General features: G+C 37.9%; 1 long non-coding RNA gene across 1 annotated transcript; it reads right to left on the reverse strand.

Moving 5' to 3' along the window:
• Positions 1 to 584: 584 nt before the first annotated feature.
• On the reverse strand, positions 585 to 2,737 carry LOC125614106. Its single transcript, XR_007344742.1, has 3 exons — positions 2,629 to 2,737; positions 1,829 to 1,952; positions 585 to 830 (listed from the first exon to the last, which is right to left on the reverse strand). It is a non-coding gene; the product is annotated as an uncharacterized LOC125614106 (long non-coding RNA).
• Between the last annotated feature and the right edge of the window lie 1,856 nt (positions 2,738 to 4,593).

A 4,593-nucleotide genomic window follows, 5' to 3' on the forward strand; every position in this document is an offset into this window, starting at 1 on the left:
GGAAATAGATACCCTGGTAACTTGGAAAACCAGCAAAGGCTGAAATTGGGTGGGACCAAGAGCTCTGAAACTAATCATAGCTAGTTTTCAAAACTCAAAAGATTTGTTATTGCAAAACATTACTCAAACTCTAAACCAATTGAATGAATAGTGGTCTCTTTCTTAATGTCCATATTAAACATATACAGCTGAAACATAATATGTAAACAATAATGTGTTTAGGAGGAATTAGGAAAGAATAGAGACACTAAAGCTTAATGACTTTGGTAATGGAACACTTCTATGATATAAAAGGTTTCTTTCTTTAATCTTCATTAGAACAAGATCATGTAGTATTTTCTTTGTCTTGTGTGAATATTCTTAATGAGTATTGTTCCTGTGGTTAAAATGATATTAAGTTCAAGAGTTTAAATTTTCACTTTGAGACCATAAACTTGTTGGTTAGGATTAATGAATTGATCGTTACTATAATTTTTAGGTTATATCAGATATCAGTTGCAGGGACAGAAAAGTGTGATACCTTTCCTCACCTGTCATAAAGGTCATGATCAACTTTCCTATAATAAAAAATAGATTAAAGAGAGAAAAGCATAACAGATGTATTTAATCAAAGTTTTACATTACACAGGAGCCTTCCCTGAAAATCCAGGGAGAATGTTTTTTATGCAAAAGTTTGATGAGGAGGTATAGACAGCCATAGAATTGTGATTGAACAAAAAGTTATGATGTATTGTAACACATTGAATGGTGGAAACCCAGCAAGTCTTGTCTGGTCAGATTCTTCTTAGCCTCTCTGTGTGCAGGTTGAAGAATTTCTTCATGGTCAGCTCCTAAACAGAAAGGTGTCAGAAGAGGTTAGAGTAATATTTGTAGGTTTTATGGCTGGCTTTGGGAAAGAGGGCTCCTAGTTTCTATGACCCACCTTGGGGAAGACAAATTCTGGTTTCTATGGACTGTGTGGGGTTTAAAAAGCAGCAGAAGGAAGAGGGCAGAAAAGGGTCTGAAAGAAACTTTGCTTTTGAGGTTTTCCAATACCTTTTAGTTCAAAGTACTTCACAAGCTAAAGTGCCATACTTTGTTTTCTGAGCTCCAACACAGTCGTAGAATTCAAAAGACTGCATCTTTTTATTCCTCAGCATTTTGAATCATGCTGCATTCTCAGCCTGTGCTGATGTTGGTAAATGAATGAATTTGGCAGCTTCTCAATTTCCCTTCTTATAATTACTGTGAATTTTATTACATGTATTCAGTAGTTCTCCAGTCTCTTTCAAGAGCTTTTATTTATTTATTATTTTTAATTTATTATTTTATGGTGCTGAGATAAAACTCAGGGCCTAAGCATGTGCTCTACCATCGAGCTATACCCCAGCACCTTTCAAATCTTTTTGTTTTCTTCCCCTTCTGCTTCTTGGACTTTTCTGGGCTCCAATTGGCTCTGAGAGGTGTTTCTGCATGTTAGAGGACCCTCTCTACATAGAATTAACATATGTTTCGGAGGTGACATAGGCAAAAATTTTCAGCTGTTCAAATTCATTAAAATGGGGGGGGGGTTAGGATAATATAAAGACCGAGTGTGTGTTTATTGTGAGGATAGGATGAGTGAGAGTAATCACCTGATTCAGGGAGTAGTTGTTTTAAAACATCTTTAAGGATATATTACTTCTCTACTTTTTGAAATGCTTCACAAGTCTTTGTTTGGGTTTGAGTCCCTGGGAAGGAGGGCCTGCCACAGGATCTGTGCATTTAAGATTTTCCCCATCCTGCTTTATTCACTCACGCAAATGGCTTTGCATGATTCAGTAGTGACTCTACAAAGTTAAAGACTTACTGGACAAATGGCTGGCAGGGATCTAGATTGGGTAGAATGTTCTGGAAGATGCGCTCTATGTCTTTCTGCAACTTGGTCTTACTTTAAATCTGGCACTAAATTTGCTATCACATGAACTGCATCTCTTCAGGAAGAAATAAAGAACAGGAAACCATGATCAGAGACATCAAAAGCACACTCTTTTTAATATCTCACCTCCTTTTATATACATCCTTCACTTGCTGTTCCATTGCAGAGCCCTCCCCCTAAAAGTGCTGATCCCTTTGCCCACATCTTCACACTCCCTGTCTTCAGAAGGGCCCAGAAGCCCAGAGAAAACACCCAAATGTCTGGTATTGGACAAAGTCTCATGTCTTACATCACAAAGGAATAAACAACCAAGCCGAGTCCCTTTAGCTGTAGACTTAGGCCCATTTCCTCTAGTAGGAAATTCTGCAAAACCCTTTTCCACCTTCTAGAACAGCAAGGCTAAGGATGGATTTGAATCTATTCAGGACTTTTATGCTCCACTGGACATTATACCAGTGAATAAGCAAATCATCTGCTGTGCCTAAAATGTTCGGCTCAGAAACATGATAGTCCTAGCCTCAAAGAGACCAAGAATTATCATGTGTACAGCTCTTTCTTCATCTCTGCTTGGGTATTCAGGACTACATGCCTGCCTCCTTCCTCTGGGCCCCCCACCACCCTGATTCCCTTGCCCATCCCAGACAACTCCCCCACCCTGATATTGGCTCTTGCCTCAGGTGCAAACTCAGCCTGGCAAGCACTACATTAGCCTCAGGCACCACAACCTTTACCTCTAGATTTGTCATGATACAGGTATTTCCATTGCTGGGTTGGGAGCCATTTTCCCCAAACAAGCTGGGAGTTTTCAGTAACCCATAGGGAATCTTTACTCCTGCCACTAAATACCAACAGCAGTCTCCACTTCCCCCACTGTCCAATTGGTACTCAGATTAGCCAATGAGGTATCTTGGGCAATTTTAAGCCACAATTGCCTTAGGATTCCCTCTATTTTGAGCTTAAGATGTGTAACACTTAAGAAAAAAAGGAAAATTTTGCTAAGTGCTTTGTGCAACCAGTCATACTGCTTTATACCCCATCTAGATAAATATAATTTATCAATGCTTCATCAAGGATTTCAACTGAAAATACAACACCAGGCCCTGTCTGTAACTGGAAAATACACACATACACCAACTAGTGGTATTCAGCTAAGAATTCATTGCTGTCTCATTTTTCTTTAACAGAATGTCAAATCAAGGAACAATTGTTCATTACAAAGTGGGATTTGATGTCAGGTGAAGACAAATGAGGATGACAGAGCTACTTATTTGGCATAACTGCCTAGAAACAAACTGAAAAGGATTCAGCAATATTAAATATGCACAAGACACTCTTTCCAGAATAACCAAATGTCCAAGTTACAAAATCCCAAAGAAGTCCTAAACTTTCAGTTGGGGCAATTTATCTTTTTTTCCCAGCTGGAGTATTTGTGAGATGTCTCTCAGAAACAAAATATGCAAATCTTCCAGCCCCTGAAAAGGAAGGAAGTCTATTTGAAGCAACTCTAGGGAGAGGAAGCAAAAAGACTTGAAAATGCATTTTTCACATAGATTTTGTGAACTAACCAAAATGTTTAGAGTGAACATGGTCACTTCATTTTTTTTTCACCAGAGGTTATCTACAAAGACCACAGGAAATGTTTAAGCAAATTTAAAAGTTTTTCTCAAGAGTTATTTGGATAAGCACAGTAATTTAGAGGCTTGGCTTCTAACAACTAAAGGCCTAACACCCTACTCAACCCTTTTGTGTGAACTGACTAACAAGTAATATTAATGCTTAGTAACAAATGTAAGAATGACATCAATTTTGAAAAAAAAAGTTCACTGTTACTGCTTTCATGGAGAACTAACTCAAAGAAATGCATCTCTTGGATTTATAGAAAGATAGAGGGCAAGACAGTTGGATGCATATGTGGTATGTAAGTCTAGGTTCAGTATTCTGAATCTGAAAATCTGAAATCTGGAATGCTCCAAGATCCAAAAGCCTTTGAGCACTGACATGACGCCTCAAGTGGAAAATTCCATGTCTGATGCAATGTGACTGGCCTCAGTCAAAAACACTTAAGAAAAAAAAATATTTTATAAAATTACCTTCAGGCTATGTGCATAAGATGTATATGAAATATAAATAAACTTCATGTTTAGAAGTGGGTCTCAGCCCCAAGATATGTCATTATATATATGCAAATATTCCAAAATCTGAAGAAAACCCAAAATCCTTCTGGTTCCAACCATTTTGGATAAGGGATGCCCAAACTGTATAGCCAAATGTCATGTTGGAATCCAGGTGGTTGGAACCCAAATGTTCATTATAGAATTCTTTAAACTGCTCCAAATTTTTCAGTTGAAAATTTTAATAATAAAATGTTAGGAAAAAAATCTATCTCCAATTTTGAAAACTTGAAATTTAAGTTTGGGCTAAAGATGGGGCACATCCATGCTCTGTAGCCTAAATTAGTGATTTAAGCTCTAATATCCAATCAAGCTGCTAATTTATCAAAGGGAGATGGTAATATAGGCAATGGAAGTTTCTCTACCTATTATCCTCTCAATGGGCTGGTTAGGAGTCTCTCCAACTAGATTATGATTCCCCCAAGGGAAAGAACTGAGTGTTCATTGACTTTGCATCTCCACCACTAGCACCATGGTGGGCCAGTGTGGTGAATTGCCAGCAAATACTGCATTTGTCTATACATG

Source organism: Marmota marmota, unplaced genomic scaffold, assembly GCF_001458135.2.
Source record: "Marmota marmota marmota unplaced genomic scaffold, marMar, whole genome shotgun sequence".
NCBI classification, from domain to species: Eukaryota; Metazoa; Chordata; class Mammalia; order Rodentia; family Sciuridae; genus Marmota; species Marmota marmota.